The 19868-nt window shown below is 47.4% G+C and overlaps 1 protein-coding gene across 2 annotated transcripts in view; it reads left to right on the top strand.

Moving 5' to 3' along the window:
• The window catches only part of LOC137654675 (ubiquitin-like protein 7), a 168474-nt gene that overhangs the window by 48039 nt on the left and 100567 nt on the right, over positions 1-19868 (top strand). The window lies entirely within an intron of this gene.

Raw genomic sequence — 19868 nt, 5'->3', positions numbered from 1 at the left:
ACACAAGGCCGAGTGCTACGGCTGACCTGTTCGTTATCCTGCACTCCATGTGGTAGCTCATGAGCTGCCCTCATTACGAGGTAGCATTTGCTGTCAACCTTCAACTTGATGACATCCTAGACAAGGACCTCACCTTGCCTCGGCCAAACGGGTGAGCGAACTCCACGGCTTGTCCTTCAAGGTCTCACACTCGAAAGGGTGAAAGGATATGTCATTTAGATTCTTACCAGAATTCGTGGCGAAGACCCAGAACCCAGCAATTGCGGACCCTAGGTTTGAGGAATTCTCTATTCCAGCCATTCCGTGCTCGGACAACCCGGAAGACCTGCTTTTGTGCCCCGTGAGGACTATCAGGAAACACTCAGACCAGCTATTAAGAGTTTGTTCGTATTTTCAGGCCCAGTCAAGAAGGCAGTGTCTAAAAATACTATATCTTTCTGACTCCGGCAGGTTATCAAAAGGGCTTACGAGAGTGATGGCTCCATGGTCCCTGGGACCCCGAGACCCCATGACCCCGAGACCCCATGACCCCATGATATTAGGAGCCTTAGCACTTCCTTGGCCTTTGACACTAACATGGCAGTGGGCCAAATCTTACGCGCGGGCACTTGGACCAGACAATCCACCTTTACAGCCCATTACCTGAAGGATTGTACAAGAAAGTCCCTCGATGCCTTCTCCATTGGGCCAATGATTTCGGCTATGCAGCAAGTTTAGTAGTTTGGGCCCTGGGTAGCCCGTGGGAAGTAATCGCAAGCGACACAGGTTCCTCCTTACTCCCCCCTTCCTTGCTACCCTCTCCCTTATCCCATCCTTTTTCCTAACCTCCCTCTATGTGAGAGATGGATGTTGAGGGACACCATGTCTGGATTATAATTAAAGGTGAGTTGTACATAAGGTAGACTTTTGCGTGCTTTCCCCTGCTCTCCTACCTCTCCACTGGGCAGTCTAGACCTAGCCTCCTATCTAGGTCTTGTACCCCAGGATGTTTCGACATATTCCGGACTGTAAGCCACTCCCTCCTCCTAAGGTACAAGTCTCCTAAGAAAGTAGTTCGAGGTAAGTACTCCGTGTTGGAACAAATCACAAATTTTAAGTAATTTGTATTTTTCCTAACAGTACTTACCTCGAACTACTTTCGGGTTATGGCCCACCCATCCTGCCCCCGAGTATCTTACAGGAGTTCGAGGAGGACCTAAACATACGCTTACTGACGATCCTAACAGCGCAGCCTCACGCGCTGACCCCGGGTCGCCCCAGGATGAGTATTTTTCGGCCCCGGAGCACCCCGACAAGGTAACGGAGAGAGCGGAACTACGCAAAATTCTTGGTTGGTTAATGAGGAGATCCCAGATCCTCCTAAGAAAGTAGTTCGAGGTAAGTACTGTTAGGAAAAATACAAATTACTTAAAATTTGTGATTTTATCATAAAATTCTATATTACTGTACTGTACAGTACTTTGAAAATGAGTTTGTTCCGTAACTGAAATACAAACCACACTATTTAATATGGGTATTACTTTCGGCGTAGCTGAAATGACGAGCCATTAGAATTTTAACGAGGGTTTACTACCCCCTCGCTAGTTAGCAAGGGGGTAGGGAGGGGTAGCTTGCTACCCCTTCCCCCTCACACACCTGTGATTAGCTCACTTTGCTTTTGGCTCGGGTGACGATCAGACGTATCTGCTCCCACCCTCGCTTATGACAGCCTTTGATCTTTGTGTTTTGCTTTTTCTTTTCAGTGTGTTTGGAAGTTGGCCTCTACCATGCGGAAGTGTCCTGGCTTACCTGACCGCCCATGCGGAACGTTTATGTCGGCGGTGGACACAGACCCTCACACCTTACAGTGAACCCTCGCTACTTCGCGGTTCGACAATCGCGGATTCACCACTTCGCGGGGTTTTCCCATAACCCATATATATATACATATCGCAGATTTTCCGGAAAATTCGAAAATACCGCGAAATCTGAAGACAACCAAATACGATATTTTGTTACCTGTAATTCCATTAATACTGTAATTAGTAATATCTGCTCTTACTGATTGTTCATTGCATTACATATGATATATAATTCAGCACAGAAAGAAATAAAACACGAAAAGAGAATGTGATCATACGATAATTCAGTACGTAGTAAAATTAAATCGAACATGAAACGCAAATCAGATGCAGTCATACCATATTAGAATGGTGTGTACTGTAATGGATGTGCTTCTTTTCCATGAATCTTTTGTATGTATACGTACGTAGTACAGTACTGCATCCAATAATATTCTTTGTTGCAAAAATCACATTTCGAATAAGCGTACGAGAGAGAGAGAGAGAGAGAGAGAGAGAGAGAGAGAGAGGCGTAAAATAGCGTACGTAAATTTTTATTATTATTGTTATTATTATTATTATTGTTGTTGTTGTTAATAAAATTATTATTGTTATTATTATTATCATTATTATTATTATTATTACTGTACAGTATTATTATCATTATTTATTATTATTACGGTATTGTACTTAATCTACGTACGTTCAGTATGCGCGGGGCATCTTCTATGAGTAACCAACGCATCATAGTACTGTAAGACGGGTTGTGATTGGTTCAAGCGCTGATAGATGACGAATCAGAACTCAAGTTTTGTTATCTAGCCTGTGATTGGTGTTTTGCCCGCATCTTCTACCCGCAGCATCAAAGTTCTCGCGGGGCTGGATCGTTCACTTTCTCTTTCCGCGAATCGCTGAGTAGACGTTCTTAAGTTTGTGAAGTTTAATCTGTGCTGTGTGCGACTGTTTTAAGTTGAACTTTTTGTTGAACTTTCTGTTAAATCCTACTGTACAATGCCTCCCAAGCGTTCTGCTTCTAGTAAGGCTGGTAGTGAGCCTAAACGCCACCGAAGGATGATGACGATAGCTGAGAAGGTTACGCTTCTCGACATGTTAAAAGATGGTAGAAGTTACGCGGCCGCCGGCCGCCATTTTGGCATCAACGAATCCACCGTTCGCTATATCAAAAAGGACGAGGCGAACATTAGAAAGACGGCTGCAATCACCTTTAGCAGATCAGCGAAGCGAGTCGTTACAACGCGTAATAAAACGATCGTACGCATGGAAGGTGCTTTAGCTGTGTGGATTGCCGACTGCCGGAAGAAGAACATAGCCTTGGATACGAACACCATCCAAACAAAGGCTTTGAGTTTATATGAGAATTTTGCTGCAAAGGAACCTAAAGACGACGACGGCAACCATGCTGAAGATGATGGTGATGATGATGCAGATGATCCTCAACCAGGGACATCCACTGATTCCCAGCCTCAGAAACGTTTTTCCGCAAGCAAAGGATGGTTCGCGAAGTTTCAGAAACGCTTCGCCCTGAAAAGCGTTTCCCTGCATGGGGAGTCTGCTTCCGCTGACACTGCCGCTGCTGAAACTTACGTGAACCAGACGTTCAAGAATATTATCGCCGAAGGTGGATACAAGCCGGAACAAGTCTTTAATATGGATGAGACTGGCTTGTTTTGGAAGAGAATGCCGTCGCGAACTTTCCTGTTCAAAGAGGAAGCCAAAGCCTCTGGCTTTAAGGCATTCAAGGATCGCGTTACCCTCGTGATGTGTGGCAATGCTGCTGGATTTTTGTTAAAGCCGGGGCTTATTTATAAGTCGAAAAATCCTCGCGCTTTGAAAAATAAAAATAAGAATCTCCTTCCCGTGTACTGGATGCATAATCAAAAAGCATGGATTACGAAGATGCTGACCTCCAACTGGTTCCACCAGTGTTTCATCCTGCAAGTCCATGAATATCTCTTAGAGAAGGGCTTGCCATTCAAGATCCTTCTCCTTATGGATAACGCTGGTGGACACGCAACTGACCTGTCGCGTGAGGACGTTCAGGTTGAGTTCCTGCCACCCAACACCACGTCATTAATTCAACCGATGGACCAGGGGGTTATCAGGGCGTTCAAGGCCCTCTACACGAAGAATACCTTGGCGGACCTCGTTGCGTGTGTGGATGCTGCCCAAGATGACGAGGATGAAGATTTCAACTTGAAGGCGTACTGGCGGCAGTACACCATAGCCACGTGCCTGCAGAATATTCAGAAGGCACTTCAAGAGATGAAACCTGCAACCGTGAATGCGAGCTGGAAGAAGCTGTGGCCCGATATTGTTTACGACGACAAGGGATTTACTCCGTCGGAAATCCAACACTCTGCAATACGGAAATCTGTGCAGTTGGCTGCCATAATTGGAGGTGACGGGTTTGGCGACATGACGACTGAAGACGTCGACGAGTTGTTGGACTGCCATTCCCAGCCCCTAACTGACGCAGACCTTGAAGACCTGACGAAATCGGCAAGTGAGGAAGAGAGTGATACCCAGGAAGAGACCCAAGAAAATGTCGAAGAAACGGGCTTAACATTAGAACGGCTTGCCAAGTTCTGCAACCATATCAAGGAGGCGAAAGAAATGTTACAAGAGTGGGACGAGGATATGGTTCACTCGATGCAATTCTCCAACAAGGTCGATGACATCATGACTCCCTACAGGATGCTCTTGGATCGAAAAAAGAAGCAGCGGCAACAACTTCCGATCACAATGTTCTTCCAGCCTCGCAAAAAAGAGCCAGTTCCTCCTGCTAGTACGCCTTCGGAAGAAATTGAAGAAGTTTCCCAGGAAGAAGTTGAAGAGGTGTCCCAGGAAAAGACACCTCCGTCTGAAGAGACGTAAAATACTATCATTGACTGCACAGTAGAACACATCATCAGCTTCATCATCATCATTTCTACTGTGCAGCAAATTCATCGCCATCACCATTCAAGTTTTTCTTCAACTTCTTTCGTGGTGAGTACAGTAACAATCTTTATTTTTTACTTTAATATTCTTACTGCCTGTTTTATAGTTTAGTAATGTACGTACTGTATGCATTAAGTTAAAGGGAAGGTTTTAAAAGTCTACATGTTGTAACCTATCATATTTTTTTTGTTCAAAATTTACATTTACGTACGTAAAACAATCTCTCTCTCTCTCTCTCTCTATCTCTCTCTCTCTCTCTCTCTCTCTCTCTCTCTCTCTCTCTCTCTCTCTCTCTCTCTCTCTCTCTCTCTCTCTCTCTCTCGTAAATTGTTTTCCTGCTTTGCTACGTACAAGTACTGTATAATTTATATTTGTAAGGTAACATATTTTGTAAATGCTTTTACTGTAAATACTGTATGTACTGTATCATTATTTATCACTATCATCATGCGCGTTAAATGCCTTGTTTGTTCTGAGCGTGGTTGTTTACTGAGCGTACACGCCGTCGTTTCAGGCGGCGTCATAAAGAAAAAGATTTCATTTGGAAGTCCTAAGAAAAATACGTAAACTAAAACATTGGTAATAAAAAAATCAACATACAGTACTGTATAATCAATATAATCGATGCAAAAACTAACCTATACATATATGTGCACACTAAATGAGTTTGTTTCTTCATTATGATCAGAGATGAACGTAAACAAAACATTGGTTGCCATTTTTTATCGTGCTTTTTAGGTGTTTAGGAAACGCATGATATAAAATCGCCTTTAATATTTGTGCCTGTTTTAGTTTAGGGTGCTGTAGTACATGCATTAAGTGTTCTGTACATTAAAGGGTGGTTTGTTAACAGTACTACGTACAAGGGAAGGTTTTAAAAGTCCGAATATACATGTTAAATAAATAGGTAAATATGATGTCACTACTTCGCGGATTTTCACCTATCGCGCCCGCGTCTGGAACCTATCTACCGCGATAAACGAGGGTTCACTGTATATCCTTATTGCAGGGGCCAACGGTGTGAAAGAAATAAAGTATGCGGTGAGTGTAGGGAGTGGTCTACCTCCCAGCGGGAGAGATTTTCCCGGCGCCGGAAGAAGAAGTCCAAACGGGATATTTCTCCCCCAGGGGTTTCCTTGAAGAGAGAAAATCCCAAGGACTCTTCTTCCGTAGCCCGAACCTCCTCCGAAGCTCCCACTCGATTGGTCTCTCCCGAGGGGCCGTCGAGTGGTAGCGTAGGCCGTACTTACGTTCACCAACCTCGGGGTTCGGGAGAGGGAGTTGCCTTCCATAGCGAGGCAGCTCCTCCTCCTCCCCCGGGGGAGGATATTTCTGATAATGTGTCTAACAATGATTTATTGCAGCTTTGGGCTTCCTTGGGGCTTCAGGGTTCGCCCTCCAAGGAAGCCCTGTTTGACATAATCAGGTTGGGGGCTGCTGTCAAACAGTCGCCGGCGGTAGCAGAGGTTGATCCTCTGTCTATCGTTGACGTTGTTGTGGCAGGGGCTTCTGACGAGTTAGGTCAAACCCCTGCTATGGTTCCTGATGCAGCTGAAGGTTTAGTTCCCCCCTCCGAACATCCTTCGAGGGAGGAGCTAAGTCCAACGGTCTCTCCTGCAGGTGATTCTCCCCCTCGGGGGAGTTCACTGACAGAGACTCCTCCGAACGGAGGACTGCCGATGGTCTACCTGCTGCCCCCAGAGGACGTATCAGACGGAAAGCTCGCCTTCCTCTTCGCCGTAGAGGACTTCCTTCTCCCCACAAGGGAGTTAGGAGGCGCCTCTTCGGTTCTTCGTCTACGCAGTCCCCCGCAGAGGATCCTCCTCGCCGTGCACCGACCGTTGCAGCTGTATCCTTGGACCTCTCTGCAGATCGTTCACGATCTCCTTCGCCTGCCAGACCTGCTGACCTTCCATCTCCGTTCCAGGCCGCTGACGCGCTGTGGGCGCCCACGCATCCCGTTATCCAACGGGCATCGGTCCCTTCGGGGCAAAAGGGGCTTTCTCACGGGGTGAGTAAGTCCCTTAAGCGCCAGGTATCCCCTGCGTGCCAACGCTCTCCTGCACGCCCACGTGCTATGGCGCGCAAGCGCTCTCCTGCTGTTCCTGAGACTGCACTTCAGAAACCACCTGCTCCAGGGACAACGCGCCAGCGATCTCCTGTGGCTGAGACTACGCGCCAGCGCTCTCCTGTTCGCCAGCGCTCACTTGCGCACCAGTACTCACCTGCGCGCCAGCGATCTTCTCCTCGCCAGCGCACATCTGCGTGCCCTCATCCTGATGCGCGCCATGCGCGCCCACGATCTCCTGCACGCCCACGATCTCCTGCGTGCCCACGATCTCCTGCTCGCCAGCGCTCTTCACCTACGCGCCAGCGTTCGCCTGCCCGCCAACGTGCGGCTGCACGCCCACGATCTCCGGATCTGGGCGCAGAAGGGAAGAATATTTCTTCTCCTTCCCGTCAGCAATCTCCTACGTGCCTTCGGACCTCGCCTGCTCGTCAGCCCTCGCCTACGCGCCATCGCGCGCACCTGTCACAGCTCCTGTGGTGCGCCCTCCTGCGCACCCACGCGCTAGGGGTATTTCCCCTGCGCATGTGCGCACTCCTTGTAGAGCTCAGCGAGTTCCTGCGCGCCCACACGCGCGTGAGCTATTACCTCCGCGCGCGCTAGCGCTTGCACACCCTTCGGCGCCTCCTCTGCTGTTGCCCGCGCGCCCCATCACCTGCGCTCCATCCCTCGCCAGCGCGTCAACGCGCCCACTCGCCCACGCGTCGCAGATCGCCTGCGCGCCCACGCGCCCCCTTGCCTGTGCGTGGTCGCTCGCCGGCGCTCGCCAGCGCGCCATCGCGCGCCAGTGGTCCATCGCTTGCCAGCGCGCCATCGCTCTCCTGCACGCCAGCGCTCGCCCGCGCACCCTCGCCTTCATCTCCGCGCGCACGTGCCCGATCGTTCGCCTGAGCGCGAACCAGGGAAAATCCCAAAGCGCGATTCTTAATGCGATTCTTAACGCGATTCTTAACGCGATTCTTAACGCGATTCCCATCGCGCGATTCTTAACGAGATTCACAGCGCGAGCCCCCGCACGAAGCTACAGGAACGAGAGCCTCCAGGTCGTCATCTTCACGTTCCCCCCCCCCGCAAGCGCAGATCAACGCTCCCGCAGGAGGAGGGGAATACTCCGGATAGGTCCAGGAACCAACCTTCTTCCCTTTCTTTTCAGGCAGGCCCAGTTGTTTCTACTCCGAAGGATCGCCCGATCCCCTTCTTTTCAAAGGGAGTCTCTGACAGCGCAGCTGTCAGTAAGCAGCCATGGTTCGGGCCCCTTGTCAGAGCCGTCATGCAGGCTTTCAAACCTGCCTTCTCTGAGTTGAGCCTCAAATCAATGGCAGCTTCGACCCCACTGAAGAGGAAGAGAGGAGTAGAAGTCGTGGTAACTTCTCCCAGTGCCTAGCTGGCTCCTCGGAAGTCCTTGAGGGAGGCTTTTTCCCTCCCCCCCAGACTTTCTCTCCCTCTCCTGTGGACGAGGATTTTCCTTCCTCAGGGGAGTTGACCGAGGTGAGACGTTCTCCCATCGCACCAATGGGAGAAACCCCACCTCGTGCAGGAGAATCGTCCCGGGTTGGGGCGGTGAAGAGCCCACAGGAGCTAAGTCCAACGGTCTCTCCTGCAGGTGATTCTCCCCCTCGGGTGAGTTCACTGACAGAGACTCCTCCGAACGGAGGACTGCCGATGGTCTACCTGCTGCCCCCAGAGGACGTATCAGACGGAAAGCTCGCCTTCCTCTTCGCCGTAGAGGACTTCCTTCTCCCCACAAGGGAGTTAGGAGGCGCCTCTTCGGTTGTTGGAGTCCTGTATTCCTCCCAGGAGGGAGCCTAAGGACTCTAAAACCATCCCCAAGTCTTCCTCAAGGATTCGACCATAGCCAACAAGACCCGCAGAGAACGTCCACGTGTCCCCCCAAGAAGAGCCTTTGGGGACGGGAGACTTTGCTGCCAGTTCTCCAGGAGGGGAGCCACAGGAGTCAGAGCATGCCTTCTGGCAGGTTCTGACCCTGATGAGGCATCTCAACGGGTTCCCGGACCCTGAGATTCCTCCTCGAGAGGGCAAGGACACGGTCCTGGACCGAGTCTTTGGCACTCAGAAACCCACTAAGGCCAGTGCGGCTTTGCCCTGGTTCCAAGGGGTGAAGAGTGCCGGGGATAAGGTTGAGGGCCAGCTCTCCGAACTCGCCTCCTCCAGCCGTTTCACTGCTGGCAACAAGCTCCTCCCTCCTATTCGTATCCACCAGAGGAGGTACTTTGAGATCATGGAGGAGTCTTGCCTAGCTCTCCCCTTGCACCATTCGGTGGAAGAGCTCACCAAGAGAGTCCTCTAGAGAGGCTCTCTAGCCGGCAAGTGTCTTTCTCGGCGACAGAGATCCTAAGTCAGGAGAAGGTTGCGAAGTGTGCCATGCTGGCTACTTCGTGGCTGGACGTCTGGCTGGGGTCTCTTGGCATCCTGTTGCGATCCGAGGACCTGTCTAAGGAGAGCACCAGGAAGCCCCTGGAGACCTTCCTCCTTTCGGGCACCCGCACCATTAAGTTTCTGGCCCACCAAGTCTTGAACTTGTGGGCCAATTCCATCCTGAAACGACGTGATGCGGTGGCAGAGAGGTTCCACACGAAGGTCCCAGCCGTCGAGGTCAGCAGGCTCAGACATTCTTCCCTTTTGGGGAAGAATCTGTTTGAGCCTAAAGATGTGGAACAGGGAGCTGAGAGGTGGAGGAAGTCCAATCAGGACTCTCTCCTACATAGGGCTCTTACATCAAAGCCCTATAAACCTCCAGCACCTCAACAACCTCGCCCGTCCAATACGACGAAACTGGCAGTGGCAGCAAAGGTAACAATGTCGAAGCCCTTTCCTGTCAAAGACAAGAAAGGCAAAAAGTCCTCCAGGGGAGGGAAAAATCCTAGCGGGAGTGGCCAAGGCCGCAAACGCTAGGATTCTCAATCCCCCTGCATGTCCATCAGTGGGGGGATGCCTACAAAGTGGCGCAATCAGGTGGCAGCAACTCGGGGCCGATTCCTGGACAATTTCCGTAATCAGTCAGGGATATCGCGTCCCATTCACAACATCTCTACCTCCCGTGACAGCGGATCCAGTGTCGTTGAGCTCTTTTGCCATGGGATCGGCAAGGGGCCAAGCCTTACGGGCAGAAGTCGAGACCATATTAAAGAAGGACGCTCTCCAGGAGGTCGTCGACGGTTTCCCAGGCTTCTTCAGTTGACTTTTTCTTGTAAGGAAGGCGTCTGGAGGCTGGAGACCAGTCATCTATCTCTCAGCTCTGAACAGGTTTGTCAAACAAACCCCGTTCATCATGGAGACGGCAGACACGGTCAGACTTGCAGTGAGACCACAAGACTTCATGTGTACACTGGACCTGAAGGACGCATACTTCCAGATCCCAGTCCATCCGTCTTCAAGGAAGTACTTAAGATTCAGCCTAGACAACAAGATCTACCAGTTCAAGGTGCTGTGTTTCGGTCTCTCCACAACACCTCAGGTATTTACCAGTGTGTTCACCCTGATTTCTTCGTGGGCACACAGGATCGGCATCCGTCTCCTCCGTTATCTGGACGACTGGCTGATCCTGGCAGACTCGGAGTCGACCCTTCTTCGACACCGAGACAAGCTTCTGGGAATTTGCCAAGATCTAGGGATCATGGTAAATCTAGAGAAGTCTTCTCTGCTTCCAACTCAGCGACTGGTATATCTAGGCATGATATTGAACACCAATCTCCACAAAGCCTTCCTATCAGACAACAGGATAGCAAGGCTGAGGAGGGTCGCAGATCCTTTTCTCAGACGAGAAGAACTCCCAGCCCAATCGTGGTTACGTCTCCTCGGTCACCTTTCTTTCCTGGCCCGTCTAGTTCCAAACGGTCGCCTCAGGATGAGATCCCTGCAATGGCGCTCAAGTCTCGGTGGAATCAAGGACACGATTCCCCAGACGTCATGGTCCCGATAGGTCCTGCGGAACGGACGGACCTTCAGTGGTGGGTGACAGACGAGAACCTACGAAAGGGAGTGGATCTTCTCGTACTCCCCCTGGGTTTGATGCTGTTTTCGGACGCCTCAAAAAAAGGGTGGGGGGCCCATGTTCTGAACCACAGGACCTCAGGCCTGTGGTCAGAATCAGAAAAGTGCCCCCACATAAATCTGCTAGAAATGAAGGCCGTATTCCTGGCACTTCAACAGTTCCAACAGTACCTGGCGGGTCACTCCGTGGTGGTGATGAGCGACAACACCACAGTAGTGGCTTACATCAACAAGCAGGGAGGTACCTTTTCAGAGCAGCTATCCCATCTGGCAGTAGAGATACTGAGATGGACCGAAGTCCACTCGATTCCACTATCAGTTCGTTTCATTCCAGGCAAGAGGAATTTGCTCGCCGACAATCTGAGCAGGGCATCCCAGATAGTGAGTACCGAGCGGTCTTTGGATCGTCTAGTAGCCAACAAAGTCCTGACTTTGTGGGGTTCCCCGACTGTGGATCTGTTCGCGACAGCTTTGAATTTCAAGCTTCCGCTTTACTGCTTCCCAGTTCCGAACCCCAAGGCGCTCTGGCAAGATGCTTTCCAACAACGGTGGGACAACATCGACGTATACGCCTTTCCCCTGTTCTGTCTGATGAGGAGGGTACTCAACAAGACCAGAATATCGGTCAACCTTTCAATGACCTTGATAGCTCCGCTATGGCATCACGCAGACTGGTTTCCGGACCTTCTGCAGCTCCTGACGGAACTCCCGAGAGAACTTCCTCCATCACACGAGCTACTCAAACAACCACACGCCAACATCTTTCACAAAGCCGTAGCTTCGCTGCGGCTTCACGCCTGGAGACTATCCAGCATCTCCTCACAGAGAGAGGCTTTCGCAACAAGTTGCTGAAAGGATGTCTCGACACCTGCGAAAGTCATCCACAGGGGTCTTCCAGGCGAAGTGGAGAGTTTTCTGTGGTTGGTGTCGTGGAAGGGGTATCTCTCCACTCGATGCCACTATTCCAGCAATAGCGGAGTTTCTCGTGTATTTGCGGGAAGAAATGCGCCTTTCGGTCTCGGCAGTGAAAGGCTATCGCTCAGCCTTAAGTCTTGCCTTCAGGCTCAAAGGAATGGACATTTCCTCTTTGCTGGAACTTTCTTTACTCATACGAAGTTATGAACTTACCTGCCCTCAGTCGGAAGTGAGACCTCCTCTATGGAACGTGGTTCGAGTTCTCAGGTCTCTTAAGAGACCTCCCTTCGAACCATTACGCCAGGCCTCTGATCGCCACCTGACTTGGAAGACTAGCTTTGGCCTCGGCCAAGCGAGTCGGCGAACTTCATGGTCTTTCGTATGACATCGCCCATTCAAGGGGATGGGGGGACGTAACGTTCAGATTCGTCCCTGAGTTTGTTGCTAAGACTCAAAATCCAGGAGTGCTGGACCCTCAGTTCGACTCTTTCCGGATTTTGAGTCTTCATTCTGTAACAGATGACCCAGACCATCTCCTACTGTGCCCAGTGAGGAGTCTGAGGCTCTATCCTAAGAGAACAGCTGCGATTCGTCCTCGGGTGCAGGCATTGTTTGTGAGCACCGGAAGGACGAAGAGGAGGGTCACTAAGAATACTATCTCAGCGTGGATTCGCAGGGTTATCCATCATTCCCTGAATTCCGACCCTCCTCCGTTACGTCACCCTAGAGCACACGATGTCAGGGGCATCGCTACGTCCCTGACCTTCAAGAAGAACTACTCAGTGATGCAGGTTTTACAAGCAGGGGTTTGGACGCGTCAGACAACCTTCACATCCCACTACCTGCAAGACGTGACCCACAGGAGGCTCGATACGTTTTCTATTGGCCCTGTGGTGGCTGCATAACAGCTGGTTTAAACCTCAGGCTCCTTAATGGACAAGTAGCAGAGGGTTGAGGGCATTGTTACCTGGTTTTAGTTTGCATGAATGAAAAGGTATGCTTGGCCCTTATTCTTTTCTTCATTCTCCCCTCTCTTGGGGAAAGCAGCATCCTGGGTTCTCTGCACAGGTAAACCATGTTTCCTTGTGTTCCTAGTATTAAGATAATACTGTCACGTCCCCATACTCTTACGAGGTGGTATTGGGAACGTCGTATCCTAGAATTCCATCTAAAGGACTTCAGGTCAACTTCCTAGGACGAGTCGCACTTCATTCGTTCACACACAAGCTTACGTAGGCCGCGGTCCTTGCAGAGCAAGGCACTTACGAGGTGCAGGGACTCCTTATCTTTGAGTACTAACACACTCAGATACTAAGTCCCCGGGCAAAAAGCCAAAAGCCAGTAATGGCTGGGACTTACCACCCTACCTAAGGGTTGAGTCACCCATATTAAATAGCGTGATTTGTATTTCAGTTACGGAACAAATGACAAATTCGTAGGTAATTTGTATTTTTCCTAACTATACAAACCTTAGCTATTTAATCAAACTTGCCCACCAGCCCTGTCCCCCGGGAAGTCCTACCTCTAAGCAAAGTGAGCTAATCACAGGTGTGCGAGGGGGTAGTAAACCTCGTTAAAATTCTAATGGCTCGTCATTTCAGCTGCGCCGAAAGTAATACCCATATTAAATAGCTAAGGTTTGTATAGTTAGGAAAAATACAAATTATCTACGAATTTGTCATGTTATTGATAAGCTTGCTTTTTAAATATGTAACTTAGCCGGTGGATATATATGTAGCTAACGTCTCCGACGGTCGACAGATTAAAAAACTCGTGAGCGATTGCCTTGGTGGTTGCTGGGTGTGACCACTAGCGCCGATTGCCGGCCAGGTACCGCATATATTTCCCCAGGAATTCAGTTCTTCTCTGTCGGTTGAAATGACAACATTGGTTCTGTTCGCGCTTAACCTCAAAGTTTTCAACTAATTGGTGAAGTACTTTTTTCATGTCAAACAATAAGATCTTCAAAAGAAACTCTTTTTGAAAGGAGAGAAAAATTTTTACCCTTTCTTTTTTAATCTCTCTCTGGATTTTCCATAGAGAGAGAGATGGCCGACCCTTCCCTCAGTGTACGGAAGTGTGTTAAAGGCTTTTAGTTTTTAGTAATTTTTTTTATCACTTTATAAATTATTGTTGATATTTATAGATTTACCTCTATATTTTTTATATTTCACCTGCCTTTATTAGGCTTCATCGATTCTCTTTCCATTTATACTAAACACCAAGATAAATTTTATATTTTTTTATAAGCGACCTATGCCTATTCCTTTGTAGGCGGTACTGACTTAGAAAACGAAGTTAAGCAACGTTGAGCCCATTCAACTTTTATATTTTATATTTTTATAGATTGATGGGATTAATATTTTTAGAAAATATTTTAAGTGATTTTTTGTAATTTAAAATTTATTCTTTGAATAGTCTTGGTTCTGTTTTCAAAGATGAACTAGCGTTAAGTTTATTTATGTTACGCAGTTTGCTCTCTATCGCTACGATAGAAAGAGAATCACGGTGTCACTTTGCAGAAGAGTTAATCGATTTTGACGTTTAGTTTATTCTTCTTACAAACTGAAGTTTTTTTTTTTTTTAAATACTTTTTAAAAAAGGAACATGTTATTTTGCCTTTCTTAGTCCTTTTAGTATTTTTCTTTAGTCAAATAACCTTTTATTGACGAAGAGTAAATGAGCCTATACTCTCGTGACAAGAACCGAGTGTCATTGAAGAGAGAGAGAACGATCCAAATCTTTGTTCTCGTCCCAAGTCTCTATACAAAGAGTTTGGGAGTGAGTATCGTTGTTCTTCTCGATTCAGTTATTTACTCTCGTTCCAAGTCTCTGTACAGAGAGAAAGAGAGAGGATAAAACGTAGTCCTTCACATTCTAGTTTTTGTTCTCATCCCAAGGCACTGTACAGTGAGAGATAGAAAACGTAGTCTTTAGCGATCTAGTTTTTTAGTCTCCTCCCAAGTCACTGATCATTTTTAACTTTATATATTTCCATTTTATTATATATATGTATATGTTTATTAATTTTTGCATGTGTGATACATTATACTAATGAGCTTACATTATACGACATATTTCGCAATTCTAACCTTTTGATTTAAGGGAGAATTGCTTGCTTCAGATAGAAATCAGCTTTATTCATGTCTAATGTGAAATTATTAAAAAATGCGAGTGTCAGTGAAGAAAGTGCGAAAAACATGTTCAGTGTTGCGGAGGGTTCGTCTGTTCGTACTTGTCGCTTACCCAGTCTGAGACCTCTTTCAAGCTCCCCAACCCCTGGGAGAAGGAATGTCACAAGACCAAAGGGAGCGAGAGGCTTTAATCAATGAACAGACGTTCCCTCAAAGGTATCAGACGTTGCTCCTCAAGCACGTCCTTACCATAAGACAGGAGAGACTAAGTTCTCATCGTCTTCCGATGACTTGTTTCTTAAAAAATCTTGGCGTAAGGTTTCGAGACCGTTGAAACGTAAATTAGTTCCTTCAGAACAAGATCAACGTCCTGGTTGTAGTCATAGCGATGACGTTCATATACAGACGTTACCGACGTCACGATCTATTCCGAGTGCGGTTGATCCAAAGTTAAGTGTTTTGCAAGATATACAGTTAAAGCTTTCTTCTTTAATGAAAGCTTACGATCCTGTTCCTGTGCGAAAGGATCCTTTGCTTGTTGTATGTCACAGTTCTGGAAAACGTGATTCAGGTCTTCAACCTTCTAAACGAGATTTGTTACGTCACGCTGACGTTACCCCTAGTGTCAGCTTTGCTGTTAAACGAGATGCAGAGCATAAACTCGACGTAACTTTGATCGACAGTTAGTTAAGTCGAGTCGTGACTTTGATCAGCAGTCACTGCAGTCCCGCCGAGACTTTGAACGTCAGCCACCGCAGTCACAACGTGATGTTGAGCTGCAGACACCGCAGACACGACGTGACATCGAGCGTCAGTCACCGAAGTCACGATATGGCATCGAACAGCAGTCACCGCTGTTACTACGTGACGTTGAACGTCAGTCACTTCAGTTACGACGTGTAGTAGAATAACATTCTCTGCAGTCACAACGTGACATCGACCCTCCAACTTTAACTTCTGTTCATATACAAGTTGATGTAGCCTGTCAGGCTTTACCTTCACATCATTCTGAATATAAATCTTCTCGCAAGACTTTAGATTTATCAGATGATGTGCCTTCTGAAGAAGAAGTTGATGACCCCCTTTCAACTAATGTACCTTTGGGGATTCATTCAGAAGAGGAGGAACCTAGGGTTGTCCAACAATCCCTTGATTTAAAAAAAAATATGAATATCTTTAAGGAAATTTTTCCTACTCATTTTGTAACGGCTGCGCCACGTTCTCCGCCGTCTGAGTTTACTCTTGGCATGACTTTCTTCGACTCCTTCATATACGAAGTTAGTTCTCTCTCGTTCTTCCAAGAGAGCCATGTGCTTACTGGGAGACTGGTTGGAATCCAGGAGAAGTTTAGGAAAGTCTGCATTTGCTTTTCCTCCTTCTAAATTAGCTTCTCGCTCGAGCGTCTGGTATGACAGGAGAAGTTCTCGACTTGGGAGTACCTGCCTCTGCCCAGGGAGACTTCTCAAGCCTAGTGGACTCTCCTCGTCGTCTAGCCATGAGACGCTCCAAGATTTTATGGTCTTCAGAGCTAGACCATCTCCTGAAAGGAGTTTTTTGAGCGTTTGAAGTATTTATTTTTTTGGATTGGTCCCTGGGAGCCTTAAGTAAGAAGGTCTCTCCAGCGGAGAATGATATTGCTGTACAAATTATGTCATGCATGGACAAGGCCATAAGGGATGGCTCCAATGGACTGGCAGCAACGTTCACTGCAGGAGTACTTAAGATGTAAGTGCACTCAATGTGTTCATTGTCAAGACAAAGTTCACGATGGAGACTACCAAATCTGTTTCGGCAGCAGTAAGGGAAGGCGACTGGATGGTCTCTCTCGACCTTCAGGATGTATACTTCCACATGCCGATTCATCCAAACTTTCAACAATATCTGAGGTTTGTGTACGGGAAAGTAGTGTAGCAATTTCGAGCACTGCTTCGGCCTCAGCCCTACTCCTCTTGTTTTTACAAGGCTCATGCAAAATGTAGCAAGCTTTCTACATTTGTCAGGGATCAGAGCCTCCCTTTATTTGGACGACTGGTAATCAGGGCGTCGTCATTAAATCGCTGTCTGGAGGACCTCAAATGGACATTAGATCTAACCAAGGAGCTAGGTCTCATAGTGAAAGTAGAGAAGTCACAACTTACTCCATCCCAGACGATTCTTTATTTTGGGATGGAGGTACAGAGTCAAGTTTTTCGGGCTTTTCTGTCTCCCACAAGAATGGAACAAGCTCTGTAAAAAGTCTGTCACTTGCAAGAGAAAAACAGTTGCTCAGTAAGAGTTTGGATGAGCCTCGTGGGAACTTTTTCATCGCTGGAGCAGTTTATCTCTCTGGGGAGACTCAACCTTCGCCCTCTCCAATTTCACCTAAACCCCCATTGGAACAAAGAGAAGGGCTTAGAGACGATCTCTATCCCAATCTCCAACTCAGTCAAGACATGTCTGACTTGGTGGGACAGCAATATCAGACTTCGAGAAGGTCTTTCTCTTGCGATCAAGAACCCAAACCATGTGTTGTATTTAGACGCATCGGATTTGGGTTGGGGAGCGACACTGGACAATCTGGAATGCTCGGGTCTTTGGTCCACGGATCAGAAGAAACTCCATATAAACTACAAGAAACTTCTGGCAGTCCATCTAGTTTTAAAGAGTTTCGAGAGTCTGGTTGAGATCAAAGTGGTAGAAGTGAATGCAGACAATACCACGGCCTTAGCGTTTATCTCAAAACAAGGAGGGACTCACTCTCACTCCCTTTTTGTCACCGCAAGGGACCTCCTCATTTGGTCAAAGGCAAGAAACATCTCTCTTTTGACGAGATTTGTGCAAGGAGAAATGAATGTCTTAGCGGACTGCCTCAGCAGAAGAGGACAAGTCATCTCCACGGAGTGGACGTTGCACAAGACTGTGTGCGAGAAGCTATGGATGACATGGGGTCAACCCACCATAGATCTGTTTGTGACTTCACTGACAAAGAGGCTCCCAACTTACTGGTCTCCAGTTCCAGATCCAGAGGCAGCCCACATAGACGCTTTCCTGCTGGACTGATCTCACCTAGACATCTATGCCTTCCCACCATTCAAGATCCTAAACAATGTTCTTCAGAAGTTCGCTTCTCACGAAGGGACCAGGTTGACGTTGGTTGCTCCCCTCTGGCCGTCGAGAGAATGGTTCACAGAGGTACTTCTATGGCGGTGGACATTCCAAGAAGTTTACCGTTACGGATGGATCTCCTGCGTCAGTCACATGTAAAAAGATTTCATCAAAGTCTCCCCGCGCTTCGTCTAACTGCCTTCAGACTATCGAAAGACTCTCTAGAGCTCGAGGGTTTTCGAAGGAGGCAGCTAGAGCGATTGTAAGGGCTAGAAGGTCCTCTACCATCAGGATCTACCACTCTAAATGGGAGGTATTTAGAGACTGGTGCAAGTCCTCCTCTATTTCCTCTTCCAATACCACTGTAGCGCAGATTGCAGACTTTCTACTTCATCTTAGAAATGATCGCATCCTTTCTGCCTCAACTATTAAAGGCTACAGAAGCATGTTAGCTTCAGTTTTTAGACATAGAAATTTAGATCTGTCTAATAGTAAAGATCTTCAAGACCTTCTCAAGTCTTTTGAGACTTCCAAGGAGTGTCAGATCACTACTCCTGCTTGGAATTTGGATGTGGTCCTTAAGTTCCTTATGTCTGAAAGTTTGAGACGTTGAATTCAATATCACTCAAAGATCTTACACTCAAAACTCTCTTTTTAGTGAGCTTGGCTACCGCAAAGAGAGTTAGTGAAGTACATGCCTTCAGCAAAAATATCGGCTTCTGCTCTAATAAAGCAGTATGCTCGCTTCAACTTGGTTTTTTAGCCAAAAATGAACGACCATCTCGTCCATGGCCTAAGTTTTTTGAACTTCCCAGTCTATCTGAAATTGTTGGGAACAAAATTGAAAGAGTCCTGTGCCCTGTAAGAGCTCTTAAATTTTATTTAAATAGAACCAAAACGCTGCGAGGTAATTCAGAGGCTTTATGGTGTTCGGTTAAAAAGCCCTCCTTACCGATGTCGAAAAATGCGTTGTCATATTTTATTAGACTTTTAATTAGAGAGGCTCACTCTCATTTAAGTGATAATGACCTGAAATTGCCTAAAGTCAAAACTCATGAAGTTAGAGCGGTGGCAACTTCAGTAGCGTTCAAACAAAATAAATCCCTTAGAAGCATTATGGACGCAACCTTTTGGAGGAGTAATTCTGTGTTCGCTTCACATTATTTAAAAAATGTCCAGACTCTTTATGAGGACTGCTACACGTTGGGACCATTCGTAGCAGCGAGTGCAGTAATGGGTGAAGGTTCTACCACTACATTCCCTTATTCCCAATATCCTTTTTCTTCTCTTGAAACTTAATTTTTTGGGTTGTACGTGGAGACTAAGAAGTCCTCCGCAATCTTTTGATTTGGCGGGTGGTCAAACTTGTTTCTTGAGAGCGCCCAGGTCAAGGGTATTGATGAGGTCCTGTTATAGGGGTGTTCACCCTAAATATAACAGCTTCTAGAAGTCTTTCAGCACCCTGAGTGGAACGCTGGGCTTCATAAGGATAGCGGACTAATGAGGCAGAGTAATCATCAGAGTCAGCTTCCTTATCAGGTACATATACTCAAGTTTGTTTTTTGGATAATTGTCAAAAACTCTCGAGCTTATATTCCTTTAATATTTTAATACTGGTCTCTACCCTCCACCAAGGGTGTGAATCAGCTATATATATATCCGCCGGCTAAGTTAAATATTTAAAAACGATATTTTCAATTTAAAATAAATTTTTTAATATACTTACCCGGTGGATATATATAATTAAAGGCCCCCCTTCCTCCCCGATAGAGACTCTACGGACTGAGAAGAACTGAATTCCTGGGGAAATATATGCGGTACCTGGCCGGCAATCGGCGCTAGTGGTCACACCCAGCAACCACCACGGCGATCACT

This window comes from Palaemon carinicauda, chromosome 15 (assembly GCF_036898095.1).
Source record: "Palaemon carinicauda isolate YSFRI2023 chromosome 15, ASM3689809v2, whole genome shotgun sequence".
Classification (NCBI taxonomy): Eukaryota; Metazoa; Arthropoda; class Malacostraca; order Decapoda; family Palaemonidae; genus Palaemon; species Palaemon carinicauda.
This window is presented reverse-complemented; position numbering and strand designations above follow the sequence as displayed.